Source organism: Mus musculus, chromosome 16 (assembly GCF_000001635.26).
Source record: "Mus musculus strain C57BL/6J chromosome 16, GRCm38.p6 C57BL/6J".
NCBI lineage: Eukaryota > Metazoa > Chordata > Mammalia > Rodentia > Muridae > Mus > Mus musculus.
This window is the reverse complement of record NC_000082.6, coordinates 54,571,550-54,591,362: the sequence shown is the minus strand read 5'-3', so window position 1 is coordinate 54,591,362 and position 19,813 is coordinate 54,571,550. Positions and strand designations below refer to the sequence as shown.

Genomic DNA, 19,813 nt, shown 5'->3' with positions numbered 1-19,813 from the left:
CTTAGTATTCAAGAATTGAAATGAAGATTAAAGATGACTTTATCTTATTAACATTCATGGTGATGTAGGTTTTTTTTTTTTTGTTACTGCCACATAGTCTAAAAAGAATCTTCTTCTCCCCCTCAGGGAATGTTTATATCTTGAAATAGGGCTGTGAAAATTTTCTGATGGTTTTAAAGGGAAAAAAAAGTATTTTGTAGATTGACTTTCTTCTCTTTTAGTTTGAGAGGTCATTTATTTTACAGAGTATTTTCTTATTCTAAGAAATGAAACTCTCCTTAACAATGTTATTTATTTTTAAATGTTTTAGTTTTAATATTTATTAATTTTTAAATATTAAAAGTATATTTTCAATTATAATTTATATACTTTCCATCCCGACCACAGGTTCCACTCCCTCCTATGCTTTCAGTCTTTCCTCCCACCTTACTTCCATCCATTTTATGGCTATGAACCATCCTTGTTTGGCTTCTTATGTTGAAGTAAGTCAGGCTCTCATCTTCTGAGGCCAGACAAGGCATCCCAGTTAGGGCAAAGGGATTCAAACCACAGGCAACAGAGACAGCCCCTGCTCCTTCTTTTAGGAGCCTCACATGAAGACCAAGCTACACAACTGTTACATATGTGCAGAGGACCTATGTCAGTCCCATACATGCTTCGTGGTTGGCAGTTTGTTTCTGTGAGCCCCTATGAGCCCAGGTTTGTTGATTCTGTGGGATTTCTTGTGGTTTCCTTAACTCCTCAGGCTCCTACAATTCTTTATCCCCTTCTTCCACAGGATTCTCGAAGTCCTGCCTAATTTTGCTTGCTGAAGTTGCTTGGTGAAGCCTCTCTGATGACAGTTATGCTAGCCTCCTATCTGCAAGTATAGCAGAGTATCATTAACAGTGTTAAGGGTGAGCTCATTTCATGGCAAGCTGGACAAGTCATTGATTAGCCACCTCATCAGTTTCTGCTCCATCATTATTCTCTGAATATCTTTTAGTCAGGATAAACTGTAGTTGGAAGTTCTTATGGTTGTGTGGATGTCACAGTCCTTCCATTGAAACTCTTATCTGGTTATAGGAGATAGCCGGTTTAGGCTCCATGTTCTCATGCTTGGAGTCAAAGCAAATACAGTCATCCTCATAGATTCCATGGTATTTCCATTGTCCTGGGTGCTTGGGTTCCCAGAGATACTTCACCTTACCTTCCATGATTCCAGTTGTCACTCCCTAGTATTCGCTCCCTCAAGTCTATCTCCCACCTGATCCCTCCTGTTCCCATTCCTACCCCACCACCATCCAGTTGCCTTCCCATTCCCTCATAGTATCTATTCTATGTCCAAATCTCATTGAGATTCACATGTCCCCTCCTTGAGCCCTCATTGTTACTTCCCTTCTTTGGGTCTGTGAATTGTAAAATGGTTATCTTTTACTTTATCAATAATGTCCACCAATATAAACCATGTTTATGTATATTTGTCTTGGTAACCTCATTCATGATATTCTTTTCTAGATCCATCTGTTTGCCTGAAACTTATATGATGTCATTATTTTTAATATCCAAATAATATTCCATTTTATAAATTTTATCTGTTCATTCCTCAGTTGATGTTCACCTACGCTGTTTTCAGTTTCTCAATATTATAAAAAAATATCTTTGGACAAAGTCGACCAAGTATTCTTGTACTATGGTAGAATGTGTTTTGGGTATATGCCCAGGAGTGGTATAGCAGAGTTTTGCAGTAGATCTATTCTCAATTTTCTGAGAAAACACCAAATTAATTTCCAAAATGACTGTACAAGTTTGCACTCCTCCCAGCAATGGAGGTGTATTCTGCTTGTTCCATATCCTTGTAAGCATGACCTGTTCCTTGAATTTTTGATCCTAGTCATTCTGATTGGTATAAGGTGAAATTAGAATCATTTTTATTAACATATCCCTGATGGCTAAGGATGCTAAACCTCTCTTTAAGTACTTCTCAACCTCTGCCTTTGTTGAGAAATATCTGTTTAGATCTGTATCCCATTTTTTGATTAGATTGTTTAGTTGATGTATAGTTTCTTGATTTCTTTGTATATATTTTTATATCATCTCTCTCTTAAATGTAGGATTGGTAAAAATATTTTTCTATTTTTTAGGCCGCTGTTTTTGTCAGTGTTTTGACAAGGTCTTTTGCCTTAGAGAGGCTTTTCAGTTTAATGAGGTCTCATTTATCAATTGTTGATCTTAGAGCTTAAGCTGTTAGTGTTTTGTTCAGGAAGTTGTCTCCCTGTAGTCTAGGCTATTGCTAGACTATGCAGTCTAGGCTATTGCTCTCTTTTTCTGTTATTAGGATTAGTACATCTAGTTTTATGTTGACATCTTTCTTTGATCCACATAGACTTGAATTTTGTGTAGGGTAATAGATATTTGATCTATTTGGGTTCATATACCTGTAGGCATCGAGTTACACCAGCACTACTTGGAGAAGATCCTTTTTTATTTTTATTTTTTCATTGTATAGTTTTGGCTCTTTCTCCAATAACCTACTGTTAATGGGTGTATAGATTTACTTCCATTCAATCTGATTCCACTAATTAACTTGTCTGTTTTTTATGCCAATACCATTAGATTTTTATTACTATTTCTTTGTAGTACAGCTTGGAATTAGGGATAGTTATACATGAAAACGTTCTTATATTATACAGGATTATTTTAGCTATCCTAGATTTTTTCCCATATGAAGCAGAATACTATTCTTTCAAATTCTCTAAAGAATTGCTTGGAAATTTGTTGGGAATTGTGTGGAATATGTAGATTGTTTTTTTTTTTAAAGAAGGCTATTTTTACTGTATTAATCTTATTGAATCATGAACATGAAAGATCTGTTTATCTTCTGCTATCTTCTTAAATTGCTTCATTCAAAACTTACTTGGTTAGAATTACCTGAAGGTAATTTATATTATTTATGGCTATTGTAAAGTGTATCATTTCTTTAATTTCTTTCTCATACTAGTTATAATTTTTCATCCTCATTGAGTCCTGGAAACCTCTCACATTTGAGGTCTGTGGGACTTTCTAGAAGTTCCCCAACTCCCTAACCCCAGCAGCCACATATTTCCTTTCATTCTCCTGGCCCTCTGGGTTTCTCTCCTGCTAACCTATATGCCTGCTTCTGGCCTTCCTTCTCAGTCCCTCTCTACTCTTGCAGCCATATCCACCTCTCCCTCTGCCTCCCATATTTATTTTGTTCCACCCTCTATGTGGCATTGAAGCATCTTCACTTAGGCTTTCCTTCTTGTTAAAAACCTTACAGTCTGTGGGTGCTACCATGTGTATTCTGTAATTTTGACTAATATCTACTTACCAGTGAGTTTATACCATGCATGTCCTTTAGGGACTGTGTTACTATACTCAAGATGATATTTTCCATTCCCATCCATTTGACTGCAAAATTCATGATGCCCTCATTTTTAAAAGCTGAACACTATTCCATTGTGTAAATGAATGTTTTTGTTTTGTTTTGTTTTGTTTTGTTTTTGGGGGGGGGGGTTTTGTGCCTATCCTTCAGTTGGGGAGTATCTGGGTTGCTTCCAGGTTCTGGCTATTATTAATAAGGCTGCTATGAACATGATGGAGCATGTGTTCATTTGGTAAGGTTGAACATCTCTTGGATATAATTCTAGGAGAGGTACAGCTGGGTCTTCAGGTAGAACTATTTTCAAATTTCTGAGGAACCACCAGATTGATTTCCCAAGTGATTGTACCAGTTTGAAATTTCTCCAGTAGTTGAGTAGTGTTCCTCTTTCTCCACACCCTTGCCAGCATTTGTTGTACTTAAATTTTTGACAAAGCAGAAACCTACAGATTGGGAAAGGATCTTCACTAACCCTATTCGCAAAAGGTGCTAATATTCAAAATATATAAAGAACTCAAGATGTTAGACTCCAGAAAATGCAAATAACATAATTTTAAAATGGGTACAGAGCTAAACAGGGAATTCTGAACAGAAGAATCTCGAATTGGCAAGAAGCATTAAAGAAATTTTGAACACCCTCAGTCATCAGGAAAATGCAAATCGAAATGACCCGGAGATTCTACTTCATACCAATGCAAACCAAAAACTCAAATAAAGTCCAGTTCTAAACCATTGTGTTCTGATAAGTTAAATGGGGTTATTTCATTTTTTCTTGCATTTGTTGAGATTTGGTTTGTGACAGTATATATGGTCACTTTTGGAGAAGGTTCCTTTAGGTGCCGAGAAAAAAGAATATTTATTTTATGTTCGTGCAATCTATTTGGTTTTCTGTTAGCTTCTTATACATGTATAGGCATTTCTTCCTTGAATTTAATGTAATTTTTCTTTTTTTTTTTTTGGTAAATATTTTCTGGGTATTTGAGCTAGGAATCTTCACATTTTATCCTATTATTCTGAAGTTTGTTCTTTTCATAGTGTCTTAATTTTCCTGAATGATTTGTATCAGGAGCCTTTTCAACTGAAACATTTTCTTTGACTGATGTATCCATTTTTTTTTCCCATTGGACCTTCTTTGCATGGCACTCTTCTAGTGCTTGTATTCTGGTCGTGATGCTTATAGCTGTAGCTTCTGTTCTCTTATCTAGATTTTCCACTTTTAGAATTCTCTTGGTTTACTTTCTTTATTGTTTCTATTTCCATTTTCAGGTGTTGAAATTTTTATTAATTTCCTTTGTCTGTTAATTTGTATTTTCCTGTATGTATTTAAGTAATTTATTTGCTTCATATTTAAAGACCTCTATCATATTTAAAAGTTTGGATTTAAAGTCATTTTCTTGTACTTTGCTTAGTTTGAAATATCTGAGGTTTGTTATAACAGGAATTTTTTGGCTCCAGTGGGATCATATTGGCCTGGGTGTTGTTGATTGTGTTCTTATTCTCTCCTCTAGTCATCTAGTTTTATAGTTATTATAGGTTTAGGTGATGATTTCTGAGTTTATCTTTTTTGGATGGATGTATTTTGGATATTTTTCCGTGGTTTGTTTTTCTCCTATATTCTTCTATTATGAGTGATTTTGGGTTTTGGTGCCCTATGAGTCTTCAGGTCCAACACTATTTTTCCACTAGGGTCATGCTGTCCTGTGTGACCTCTGGGCTTTTGGGTGCTAGCATTGTTTCTTGGGTACTTAGAATTAGAGTTGCCTCTGAGACTACAGAGGTCTTCTACTGAAGTTGTTGTCTAGAATAAGGAAACCACCATATGTTGTAAAATTCAAGGGCAGGTGGTTGGCATAGGGCATAGGGAAGGATTTTATCTGGCATCCTTAGTGTTGGCTTCACCTCTAGGAAAACAGGCAGAATTGTGGCTGGAATGGAATTTGTGGCTATTTGATGGGCTTGAAGGGAATTTGGCTGGGTTAGGACCTAGAGCAGGGACTGACTTGTGGTCCATGGCACTGGCCATGGCCTCTGTGAAAGCAGGAGGACTAGAATGTTAGTTTTATTTGTATTTATTTACAAAACAATCAGTGTGTGGAAAACATTCCTCTTGACTTATCAATGAGAAATTATATCCTAATTTTCATTGAAATTAATATTACTGTATCAGGTACAGATTAAAGAGGAGGAAATATTGACTTAGAATTTTCACATTTCCCGACACATATGCTTGTTTTAGAGAAAATGCAATATACTTGGTAGCATTTTCATGACTCTCTGTTCTGATCATTAAATAGACATGACCCTGAAAAAGAACTAGAAGGAAATCAAATGTGGTCTGTATTGTATTTACACACAACTCTAATTTGCAATATTGTTTAAACAGTGTCCTTTTGCAATAAAACTGCTTCTTGTCATATTTAATAGGCCCTGTAAGTAAGCTGCCAATTTGTTTAGAGAATTTAGCTTATTTAGAATTAGCAAGGGATGTTGCTAGTATGTACTACTACATCATTTCCACATGCTTTAAGTATGGCAGCAAATTAACTGCTAAAAAATTCAAGAGATTTTACTTGGGAGGAAACCTCCTTTTTTCCTTTTCAATCCTATCTGAGTCTTGTCACTATAATAAATGATGGCATTTTTGAATTTCGTTTTAAGGGAAGTAGGAGGTAGTGATTTATCATTGAAAATGTGTTAAACATGTATTTCTAGTACTTGAATTTATAAAAAATCTCAACTAATTCAATGCCATTTTTGTTGTGTGAGATCTATGTTAGTTCCAAATAATAAAGCAATAGGGACACCAACCCACTTAAAAAACTTCTGACCCAAAAGGTATCCTATCTTCAAGAAATGCAGGGATTTGGTATGGAAGAGAGACTGAGGGAAAGGACAACCAATAATTTGCCCAACTTGTGTTCCACCCCATAGACAAGTACTAATCCCTGAAACTATTTATGATACTCTGTTACACCCATAGACACCTCCATTCATCAACTGACTCACCCAGATGCACACACCCACAGCCAAAGAGTGGATGGGGCTAGGAGACTATTATGGAGGAATAGGAGAAATGGTTGCAGCCCCTAAGGAGATAGGAATTCCATAGGAAAACCAACAGAGTCAACTATCCTGAAACTTTGGTGCGGTTCCAAAATGAATCACCAACCAAAGAGCATACACAGGATGGACCTAGGGCTGTCATATATATGTGTAAAATGTACAGCTTGGTCTTCATATGGGTCCCGAATAACAAGAACGGAACTATCCCAAAAGCTGTTGCCTCTTCTAGCAGAGCTGCCTTGTCTGGTCTCAGTGGGAGAGGAATCACCTAAATGCCAGGGGGGATAATACCCAGGGGGACCTTACCAGAGTGGAAAAGGAGAGGGAGAATGGAGGAAGGATTGGGAAGGGGTGACCAGGAGGAGGGTAGTGAGCAGGGTATAAAATGAATATAAAATAAATTGCAAAATTTAAACAATAAATCCATATAAAGTATCTATTTACACATGCTTAACAGACTTGGGGACTAGATGTAACCAAAATATACTAAAGGTTATAATAGTGAATGCCAGAGACCATCCCGTGAGAAAGTGAGCCCTTCACAATCTCCCTAACAGGCCAAATGGCCTTGTACTAAGAGCTGGTTATCACCCTCCTTCCTCCCTATTCCTTTCTTGGCACCTGAGGCTGTAAAAGCTGAATTATAGTCCCCTCTTCCCTATCTCTTCCTGAGTTCCCATGCCATCCAAGGACATGAGTTACGCCTGAGCAGAGCCTGACCCCCTAAGGCTGTCAAGGAGGATCGATGTTTCAGAGATAAGATCCAGAGTGCCCGCTGCCTGGCGCCTGACTTCGGCCCCCATGTCAGCAGATGCCCACTTCTTTGTTCTTTGTATAATTCTCCCTCGACCCCTCCCATATTCCCCACGATGTATGCTTTAAAAAGAAGGCACCTCAGCCTAATAAACGAGACCTTGATAGGTTGATATCTACTTGGTCCTCCGACTTTCTTTCTTTTACTCCCATTTCCTTCCAGGTTCGTGGTCCTCCTCGCACCCATGAATAACCGAATCCCGCGGGACGGGATAAGTGAACATATCTAATTTCATGGATTCAGGGAGAGAAAAATTGAAGCTTGAATGTATTCAATGTGGAAAATTGAACTAAGGATGACTTATACTCTGGAATACTCAAACAATATCCATCTTCTTTTTTTCTTCTTTTCTTTCCCTCTCCTTCTTTCTTAGATTCTTAAATATGTCACAAAAGATCTCTGCATATCATTAGAGGGAAGCAAAGGCATTTTTTGAAATGTAAGTTTTAATTTCACTATTTGCATGAAATACATGACCTTTCTTTGTTGAATGTAGAAATTGATCAATGATATGTCCAAGGCCAACCATATTGTCAAGAAGTGATCAATATGAAAATAAGAATCCTAGATGTTCATAATAAAGTAGTGACATCAGAAGAGAAATCATACCAGAACTTCACTGGGTATTCACATTTCCAATAACAGACAGAATATATTTCCATTAAGTGTGCAGCAAAATGATCCACTTACAAAATATAAATTGGCAGTGGTGCTGGGTATCTCCTGTGTACTGTCTGCTTACGTGTTATTCACAGCATGATGAGAGCTAAGATTCAGGCTATAGAAGAAGCAGAAAGGTCACTGCAACAGAAGCAATGACACCCCAGCAGTCACAGTCCTCCAAGTGCCTGCTCCTTTCTTCCTCCCTTTGATAGCACTGTGATTTATCAGCTGAGTAAAGAACTGACTACTGCATTCAAGGAAGGTTTTTCTCTATTTAATAAATATGATGGTGGTACTATCACTGCAAAGCAACTTTGAACTGTCATGTGGTCACTTGGTCAGAACACCAAACAAGCTGAATTGCAGTATATGATCAACAGAGTGGATACTGATATAGCTGGCACCATTGACTTTCCACATTTTTTAACTAAAATGGCAAAGAAAATGAAAGATGCAGATAGGGATGAAGAAGTCTGAGAAGGATTTTGAATCTTCAACAAGAATGGAAGTGTTACATCAGTGTAGCAGAACTATGTCACATCCTGATGCACTTAAAAGGAAAACTAATAGATGGAGAAGTTGATGAAATGGCCAGAGAAGTGGTTATTGATGGAGACAGACTAGTTAACTCTGAAGAATTTTTAAAGATGACAGATATTTCTCTGTCCGGAAGAATCAAATTGAAATCTTATGTCTTACCCAATATATATAAAGAAAGAAAGAGAGAAAAAGATAAATAGAAAGAAAGGAAGGAAGGATGGGTTAAATATAGAGAAAAAAGAAAAGTAAAAGAAAACGAAATTCATTTGTGCATCATCTTACTATCTAGTAAAACTGATTGTCAAAAGCACCTTCATGTCTATGCAAAATATCTATAATCATTGGTAGTGATTCAGTCCTCCAAAATCAAGCTCATATCTATTTTACAGAATGAATACTACCAGAATCTTAATTTTTTTTTTTTGAGACAGAGTTTCTCTGTGTTGCCTGGCTGTCCTGGACCTCACTCTGTAGACCAGGCTGGCCTTGTTCTAAAAAATTCACCTGCCTCTGCCTCCCAAGTGCTAGGATTAAAGGTGTGTGCTACCACTGCCCACCTTCCCACAATCTTAATAACGAGGACAAATTTATTGTGCCTTTTGAAATTCTATTTGCTAATTACCAGTACATTAGGATGACCAGTTTGGATGCACGCTCTGATGAGCTCTAGTTTGTTTGGTTAGTGCACATTTTCAGTAGCCAGTTTACTGAAAGCAAAAACATTTCAATGACTTTACTTGAGGATGACGTTCAGAAAATGGATGAAGGCTAAGGTTGGAGACACATCCCTAGGAGCATAATGGTTCTCTTTACTTCCGAGTGTCCCAACCCCATAGCAGCAATGATACCTTGGCGGTGTGGCCAATTATGCTGTTTTAATGCTGTGAATATTGTATTAAAGTGTATTGTGTATATGTCAAGGTTGTCAACAATCACACAAATTTTAAATAAGATAATTTACCAATGGAATATCTTTGACTTCTCTTTTAAAAATGCTCCAAAGTGTGATTTTGAGTCTCCAAATTGTCTTGTGGCCTGTGGCTTTTGATATTAGCACAGGCATTATAAATAGGGTTCAAATAACTACAAATTACCTCCATTCCAAGTTGTGCTAGTCATTTATTTTCTCCAATAAAAAAGATCATTCAGTTAAAACTATTAAGAAAGGTAAACTGAAAGTGAGTCATTTTTTAATTTTTTAATTAGGTATTTTCTTCATTTACATTTCCAGTACTATCCCAAAAGTCCCACAGACCCTCCTCCCCCCACTCCCCTAGCCCCCCCTCTCACTTCTTGACCCTGGCGTTCCCCTGTACTGGGTCATATAAAGTTTGCAAGACCAAGGGGCCTCTCTTCCCAATGATGGCCGACTAGGCCATCTTCTGATACATATGCAGCTGGAGACACGAGCTCCGAGGGTACTGGTTAGTTCATATTGTTGTTCCCCCTATAGGGTTGCAGACCCCTTTACCTCCTTGGGTACTTTCTCTAGCTCCTCCATTGGGGACCCTGTGTTCCATCCAACACCTGACTGTGAGCATCCACTTCTGTGTTTGCCAGGCCCCAGCATATCCTCACAAGAGACACCTATATCAGGGTCCTTTCAGCAAAATCTTGCTGGTGTATGCAATACTGTCAGCGTTTGGAGGGTGATTATGGGATGGAGGATGTGGATAAAGAGGAACACTCCTCCATTGTTGGTAGGATTGTACAACCACTCTGGAAATAAGTCTGGTGGTTACTCAGAAAATTGGATATAGTACTACCGGAGGATCCCGCAATACCTTTCCTGGGCATATATCCAGAAAATTTTCCAACTGGTAAGAAGGACACATGCTCCACTATGTTCATAGCAGCCTTATTTATAATAGCCAGGAGCTGGAAAGAACCTAGATGCCCCTCAACAGAGGAATGGATAAAGAAAATATGGTATATTTACACTATGGAGTACTACTCAGCTATTAAAAAGAATGAATTTATGAAATTCTTAGGCAAATGAATGGACCTGGAGGGCACCATCCTGAGTGAGGTAACCCAATCACAAAGGAACTCACATGATATGTACTCACTGATAAGTGGATATTAGCCCAGAAACTTAGAATACCCAAGATACAAGATACAATTTGAAAAACACATGAAACTCAAGAAGAACAAAGACCAAAGTGTGGACCCTTTGCCCCTTCTTAAAATTGGGAATAAAACACCCATGGAAGGAGTTACAGAGACAAAGTTTAGAGCTGAGAAGAAAGGATGGACCATCTAGAGTCTTTTTAATCTGGAAAAGCAGAAATCCTCTTTAAATTTTTGAAGTACTGCAGTATCAAGGTTAACACAAGGTTCTCACTCACCAGGACTTTAAGACCATTTAATTCTCATGAAAAGATGAAAGTATATTCTATCTATCTATCTATCTATCTATCTATCTATCTATCTATCTATCTATTTATTTATTTATTTATTAATTATTTGTTTATTAGGTATTTATTTCATTTACATTTCCAATGCTATCCCAAAAGTCCCCCACATGCTCGCCCACCCACTGCCCCACCCATCCACTCCCATTTCTTGGCCCTGGTGTTCCCCTCTACTGAGGCAGATAAAGTTTGCAAGACCAATGAGCCTCTCTTTCCACTGATGGCCGACTAGGCCATCTTGTTTGTGTAAGCAAGTAATTGGTTTTTTTTTTTTTTTTTTAATGCAAGGAGGTTTTCAATTTCAAAGTATAGTTACAATCACCTTCAGGTTCTGTGGTTGGACTTGGTACGTTTAGTGACAAAACACATTCTTAGAAGTAGAAGAATGAAAACATAATGAAGTGATTGAACAGATTCCATCATCATAGAGGTAAGCCCTATTAAAAAATAAAGATATTGTAATTAAATTATATAATCAGTAAAAATTGTGGGTACTATTGGGGTGAAATGGTCTGAGGAATCAATTCAGAGTGATGAAATTCGAATAGAATTTGATTAGAGAATTGAATGGTGATCAAAATCATCTCAGGAGTTCTTTCAAGATATACCAAAAAAAAAAATTCCAAAACTTGTGAAGAATTCTAAAGATTTGGCTAGATTATGATTATTGAGGGACATCATTGAGTTGTTAAAAATAAATTTGTTTTTACTTGAAACATACAATCATACATAGTTGGGCATAATCATGTGATATTTCAATACTAGAATACACTGAGCAGTGCTTATTCAAATCAAGCTTCATGCATCTCTAGAAGCAGGTATTACTAAATATTTTTCAGGTAGGTAGCAACTCTGAGTACTTTGATCGGTGTATTTTTAGGAAATAATTGTTCACAGCAAGGAATTTTATGTTGTGATGAATATTAAGAATGCCTATAAGTTTCTCTACGAGTAGTTGCATCTCCAGTATTTGTGGTCTCTTTGAGGTAGCCTCAGGGACTTAAAGAGCCTGTGTGAAACCACTTGAGTACACAACTGATAACCACACAAATGAACATATCTTGTTTTCTTGCAGGGTCCTGTAGTCCTGATCTTTAAGGTAATGAATGTTCAGTAGTATGTGCTCAGCATTAGAATTTTTGTCTGTTCTGCAGCTATTAAAGGCAGGATCACTGCCTAATTGGTTTAATAGAGAACTATATCATTATTTAGAAACCAAAAGATAAATATTTTATGCTAACAATATTCAAGTTATAATTTAGTAGATATCATTGTTTGTATGAGATAAGATGATTGAGATATTTATTACTTTTACTAGGTATCATAACTGGTTGTTAAATAAGATGGATTGAGATAGCTACTATTCAAATTATTCTGATTAATAAAAAATGAAATACTTGATAAAACTGTAGGTGCTTTCCAGTGGATTATGTAAATTTATCCAAAAAGATCATTGATGTTTGTGCTTAAATACTATGAAAATTTAAGTCCTTTTTCTCTTTTAAGTTTTAAAAAAATATTCACAAATAACTACTTTATGCAGAAGGAAAGAACAATGAAATATAAATGAAGCAAATCCCACATTAATATGCTTTTTCTTGTTCTTAGGATTTTAGACAAAGATTTGCTTTAACACAGGAATTCAGATCATCTGTAGAGTATAGATATAATTCAAGTTATATTTCTGCTTCTGTTTGTGTTTTAATAATCAAGAGAGAATGAAAAAGAAGAGGAAAATCTTGAAGATTATAGCTGGATGTTTTCCCTGAAGCTATAGAATAACTAATATAGTGGGATGAATAAATGATATTTATCATTTTCTTCCAGTTACAATTTTACATCTAGAAAAATATTTATGCAAGTTTGAGAGCTGGTATATATGAAGTTTCAGAAAATAATGGGGTAAATATGGTTTTCTTTTCTATCTTGTAATATATTATTGCTATTTTGCATAACAATTTTGTCTTTAGTAATAAATCTTTAGAAAAGTGTATTTGTTTTCTAAGGGTTAAAGAGAAAGCAGTATAAACTCACCAAGTGCTTTTTTTTTCTTGTTGTTTTGAAACTACTGTTCTAAAACAGGAAGCAGGTGCAAAGGTGGCCAGCCATTGCTTTGCATTTAACAAGTTACAGAAGGCCATTTGGACTCAAAAGATTCCACGGAAGTTCGTAGCTACTTGTAGTCTGTACCCTGTGCCTTCCATAGGTTTCTGTACCAATAATTTTTACTAATATAAAATATGGTATACTTAACTGTATTTTAATATCTGAATTATAGGTAACTCTTGGTTGCAAGGCTTTTCTAAAGGGGATGTTGCTGTTATACCTTGCTTTTGCTTTGAAAATTAATGTTTAGAAAAATAAACCAAGAAATACATGTCATATTTTTTCTTTGTTGTCATTCCATTATGGTTCTCCTAAGGCGTTATAACAGGATCTTCAGAGAAGCTCTTATCCCTTTTTGTCTGAGTAATATAGTTAAAATTATTTTGTGATTGTATTTGAATCATAAGTATTAAAGGAGATTTGCTATATCAGTGGATATTCTTAGATGAAAATTGACAAGCATATATGTAAATTACATATTTGTGTCTTACACATCTTCCAGATCATGCAAAAACATGTAGATATGGTGATCAAACACGCAGCACTCTTAAATTTGTCTTAGTTTCCTTATGCATTCTGCATTTTACCCTCAGAGAAACTGTTAAACTTTCAAAATATAATTATATTTTGAGAGAAAAACTGCATGAGTTCATCTTGTTTTTAGGGAGATATTTGCTTATCATTGTTAATGTGGTGATTTGCAAGTGTCTGATCAGTAGGAATTAGATGAGGGTACTGTGAAGGTTATTGTAGGGATTAGAGAGACAGCTCCCTTAACAGTATCCCAAATGGTACTCATGATAACTATTCAAGGATTGTTGTAATAGTGAGGGGTGAAAGCAGAGTGCAAGTTAGAGACAGTAAGGGGACAGATGTAAAGAAAGAGAATGAGAGGGAAGTCAGACCACTTTTCATATTGTGTTTGCAGAGATATCCTTCCCCATTTACAGTTTGTAGTTCAACAGTCCAAAAGTCACTCTGTCCTTGAGACAGGCTTCAAGTTCTATGCCAAGCTCTTCTTTCCCTGTCAGAATTTCTACTGATTCTGCATTCTGTGGACAATTTAAAGCTGTCCTGTGACAGAGTTTGTTCTGACCTCTCTTCTGATTAATAAAAGGGAAACGCATTGAACTTTCTTGATTGAGTGATGCTGGGGAGACTCTTGCAGTGACAGCTCTGGTTGCTTAATTCTGCAGTGTATGTTGCCTCTTCTGTAAAATCCTTTTGAAATTTGGAAAATTATACCATGAGACATACAGCTTGCATTGGTAAGGTATTAAACTAGGCATTTGTGGATTTAGAAAGTGATGTAGCCTATAATAATTTTAATATAATTTAAATTTTAATATAATTTAATTGTTTTACTTATTCACTGTATACTCCAACCACTTTCTTCCTCCCAGTGACATCCACACATAATCCTTCCTCCATCTGCCATCTCATTCTCCTTTGAGCAAATGGGGATCCTCCTTTGTATTTTCCCACCCTGGCCATTCAAGTCTATGCAAGGCTCTCCCAGTCAGGCCAGACAAGGCATCCCAGCTAGAAGAACATATCACAGTATAGGTAATACCTTTGAGATAGCTCCTGTCCCAGTTGTTTAGGACCCACATGAAGAGCAGGCTTCTTATTTGATACATATTTGTGAGGAGGCCTAGGTCCAGCCTGTGCATGTTCTTTGGTTGGTAGTTCAGACTCTGAGAGCCTAAGGGTCCAGGTTAGTTGACGCTGTTGGTCTTCCCGTGGAGTTCCTATTCCCGTCAGAGCCTGCAATCCTTCCTCCTATTCTTCCATCAGGGTCCCCACGTTCCACCCACTGTTTGTCTGTGGGTGTCTGTGTCTTTCTGAGTCAGCTGCTAGGTGGAACCTTTCCTGTCTGCAGGTCTAACAAAGTTTCATTAATAGTGTTAGGGATTTGTGCTTGCCCATGGGCTGGGTCTCAATTTGAGCTGATTATTGGTTGGCCATTCCCTCAATCTCTGCTCCATCCCCACTGAAATTTTTGTGGTCGTGTTAGTGTTTCTATGGTTCCACCCGGTTTTCTATGTGGCTACAAGAGGTGGCCTCTTCAGCTTCCTTATCACTAATGTAGTGAGTCACTGCTAAGGTCACCTCAATTTATGTTGGTGCTTCCCTTATCCTAGGTCTCTTTCTTTTCCTGCAGATGCTCCTCATCCCTGTCAGTTACAGATTTACATTTATTTTCGTGGACATTTAGCTATCTCTCCTGTTCTTTCTCATACCTGATCCTGAAACCCCCATTCCCCTCCCCATCTCCTTCCCTCCCAGTTTTCTCCCTCCATCTGCCTCTTATGACTATTTTATTCTTCCTTCTATGTGAGATTCAAGATTGCTTGCTTGGGCCTTCCTTATTACTTAGCTTCTTTGGGTCTATGGAGTAAATCATGGTACCTGTAGTTTATGGCTAACATCCACATATATGTAAGTGCATACCATGCATGTCCTTTGGGGACTGGGGAAACTCAGTATGATATTCTCATGTCCCATCTAGTTGCCTGCAAATATTCATGATGTCTTTGTTTTTCATAGATGAATAGTATTCCCTTGTATAGATGTATCACATTTTCTTTATTCATTCCAGTTGAGAGAAATCTAAATTGGCACCAGTTTCTGGCTATTATGAATAAAGCTGTTATACATGTAGGTGAACAAGTGTCTTTGTTGGATGTTGGAGCATCTTTTGGGTATATGACCAGGAGTGGTATAGTTGAGTCTTGAGATAGAACCATTCCCTTTTTTCTGAGAAACAGCCAAATTATTTTCCAAAGTGGCTGTATAGGTTTGAAAGACCATCAGCAATGAAGTGTTCCCCTTGCTCCACATCCTCACCAGCATGTACTATCCCTTGAACCTTTGATCTTAACTACAATAATTTAATATGAATAGTTACCTATTGAAAGTAAATATGCTTATAATTTTATAGTGATTTTGTTCTTCCACACTGAGACCATTCTGGATAGATTCATTAATGAAGTGCCTTGGTTTTATGGCCAGGATTCTCTTTTTATCAGCATTCTGATAATTACATCCTTTGGCATTGTAAAATAAGCCTAAAGCTAAAAACTAGATCTGTTCACCAATAATGATTGCTAATTGCATCTCTAAGGTTGGGCTTTACTCTGAGCAGTAACATTTTGGAGACAGACTAACTGTCCTCTACAGTATTTAATTAGCTTCTAAGTTCAACGAAAATAACATGCCAGTTTTTGCATTTGTTTTGTAAAGGTATGGTTGGTTCTTAAATGTTATTATTTAAAGCAAGCATAAGCATATGATGAGGAAGAGTTTGAAAAGGAGACTTGAAGGGTATATTCTTACATTCAAATTTTTGCCAAGTGGCTGCAAGATGATAAGCATATCATTGCAAAAGTCTATCTTGTTTTATAAATGAAGATAATAACTCATTCAAGCTATTATTTTGGAATTGAAGAAAATGCTTCTTAAAAATAATGATATAAATATAATTCATGATGATCTTGAAGGTGTTGATTACTAGCCACTAATAAATTTTAATATTCCCCAAATCTCTATTTTGATAGAGTTTCCTATTGCCTGTATCTTTCTGACATGAGAATTAGAAATCATATCTACAAATTCACATTTTTTTCTCTAGAATTTTCTAAGAATAGTTGCTTTCATTTTGATTTTTCTAAAGGTAGACTTTTAAATCTACCCTGTCTCCTCATTCAATGTTAACATTGTTCTTGCAGTCTCATTGTTATCTACTTGCAATTGCACTCAATATTCCTATCTCTAGCCTCCTTCTTTGCTCTCAGTCCACCAACCCTTCATCTTCATCACTATGTGCAGTTTTGAATAAACACCCAGTATTTTTTATGATACCATTCACCATTCACCCTCCAAATCGATTGAGATGTGTACCTCTTAGCACTTTATGAACATGTGCTTGTACATTCCCCCGTTGTTATTTTTTAAGAAAATATTTATTTATTTATTTATTTATTCATTTATTTATTTATTTTACATATGTGAGTATACTGTCACTGTCTTCAGAAAGACCAGGAGAAGGCTTGGAATCCATTACTGGTGGTTGTAAGCAACCATGTGGTTGCTGGGAATTGAAGTCAGTGCTTTTACTGCTGAGCCATTTCTCCAGTCCCTTTGGATATACATATTTTAAAGATTAGCAAACTTACTCTAAGTGTACTTATTAGCTGTCTTATAAATTATGTGTCCAACATTTAAAGTAACACTAGTATGATATTACAGTGTTCACAAATATTCTATTAACATCTTAATCATAGAGTTTCAGTAAAATTTCTAAATAAGTAGAGATAGTTCACAAATATCACCCAGTTTCTTTTAATGCATAATTGTAACATAATAGTCAAATTTTAAATATTGCACTATTTTAGTACTGTTAGTCAATACAAAACTTAATTTCCAAACACTTGAAATAAAAATATTTTAATTTATATTATGTCTAAAGCAGAATGCAAGATTAATGTAGACTCAGTTCTCTATCCTGATTTGTTGACTTATGATTCCCAAACTAGTAATATTTTTAATTTTAAAATTATTTTTATTTATTTTTAAGTTTAATTATTGGGAAATATTTAGTCTTGTTACAATAACATGTCTGTATAAGTAAAATTTGAGTACTTCTTTATCTTCTGAAGTGAAAAATGTTTCAGAGGATATATGGTGTCTTCATGGATACCATATTCTTTTGGAATATATTACTATTTAGACACCGATATCCAAATGTCAAGTACACTCATTCACACACATATGCATATAGATTTGCATATAGATTCTTTTGTTAGGCAAACACATATAATACTAATATTTGGTAATGTGTGTTTGTTTTCTCTGTTAGTATGTAGATATATTTCGATATTTACATTTAAAATGAATACAGGTTCCCTGTGATGCCAGTACATCAATTAACTTTCCATCATTATTGCATTAATTTATAGCTTTTTTGACTAGAAAATTCTTTCTTCCATAAGAAAAATATGTATCTCAGTCTTCAGTAATTTTACTCTTTTATTCCACCCTTACATGTACAGAAAGCAGTTAGAATTTCTAATTTACTGTCCTGTGAGAAGCAAACCATATCATAATATTTTTGTATAGTCTGTTATCCTTTGCTCATACAGTATGACAAAAATTTCAAATTTATGTATGTGAGTTGTTTTACTTCTTACTGCATTTTGTTTGGATACAGTTGAAGGCAAAAGAACTTTTAGATATGATCATTTGCATTGGTTTTCTACTTATAATTAACAAATGCATTGAGTTTTGTACCTTGCTAAAACTTTCTTCTTGATTCCCAATTAGTATTAGACAAATCTTATAGTTAATTCTGAGAAAATTTTGAACTGATTTTGGCCTCCCAGCTTTTCTTTAGGATGGCTGTATAATAATAAAATATTTATTCTGATAATGTGAGTTTGTCTTTACATAAATTACAAATTGCATTTGGGATGTATTTATGTTACTTTATCAAAAAATTAACGATCTTCTATAACTCATGGAAAACAAAACCACAACATACACAAATATGGCATATGATTAAAGCAGTGCTAAGAGGAACATTTATATGAATAAAGGCATTCATAAAGAAATTAGAGAAATCTCCTAGTAGCAACTTACCTGCATATCCAAAAGCTCTGGAAGAAAAAGAAGCAAACACACCCAGGAGGAGTAGATGGGAGAACATGAACAGAGGGTTGAAATCAATAAATTAAAAACAAAGAGAACAATACAAGGAATCAAAAAAAAAAAAAAAAAAAAAAAAAAAACAAGAGCTGTTTCTTTGAGAAAAACCCAAACTGAGACAAACCCTTAACCAAACTAACTAAAAAGCAGAACAACATTAGCCAAATTAATAAAATCAGAAACAAAAGGTAGACATAACAATAGACAATGAGGAAATTTAAAGAAATCCTTAGGTCTTACTTCAAAAGCCTATCCTCCACAAAATTAGAAAACCTAAATGTTATGGATGATTTTCTAGATAGATACCACTGACAAAATTAAACCAATATCAGATAAACTTGTAAAACATAAGGAAATAGAACCAGTCACACACAGACACATACACACACACACACACACACACACACACACACACACACACACACAAGCCCAGGCACAGATAGTTTAAGCAGAGAACTCAGAATTCTACCAGACTTTCAAGGAAAACCTAATATCAATATTCCTCAAAGTATTATACAAAATAGAAACAAAAGGAACATTGCCAAACTCATTCAATGATGCTTGTCACACTAATACCTGAACCACACAAAAACACAGCAAAATTTCAGACCAGTTTCCTTTATGAACACTGACACAGAAATACTCAATAATCACAAACTGAATCCAAAAGCCACATTGAAAACATTATCTACCATAATCAAGTGTACTTCATATCAAGGATTCAGGCACGAGTCAGTATACAAAAAACAAAAACAAAAAAAAAAATCCATCAATGTAATCCATCATATAAACAAACTGAAACAAACAAAGAAACAAAAAACACATGATTTTTTCCATGAATTTCTCATTAGATGCTGGAAAAACCTTTGAGAAAATCTATATGAAGACTGAAGTGTGGGCACTATGCCCCTCCTTAGAAGTGGGAACAAAACACCCTTGGAAGGAGTTACAGAGACAAAGTTTGGAGCTGAGATGAAAGGATGGTCCATGTAGAGACTTCCATATCCAGTGATCCACCCCATAATCAGCATCCAAACACTGACACCACTGCATACACTAGCAAGATTTTATCGAAAGGACCCAGATGTAGCTGTCTCTTGTGAGACTATGCCGGGGCCTAGCAAA

General features: G+C 35.8%; 1 pseudogene; it reads left to right on the top strand.

The window, feature by feature from the left end:
* The first annotated feature begins 7,808 nt into the window (after window positions 1-7,808).
* Window positions 7,809-11,831, top strand: Gm46541 (annotated as a pseudogene).
* Window positions 11,832-19,813: the final 7,982 nt, after the last annotated feature.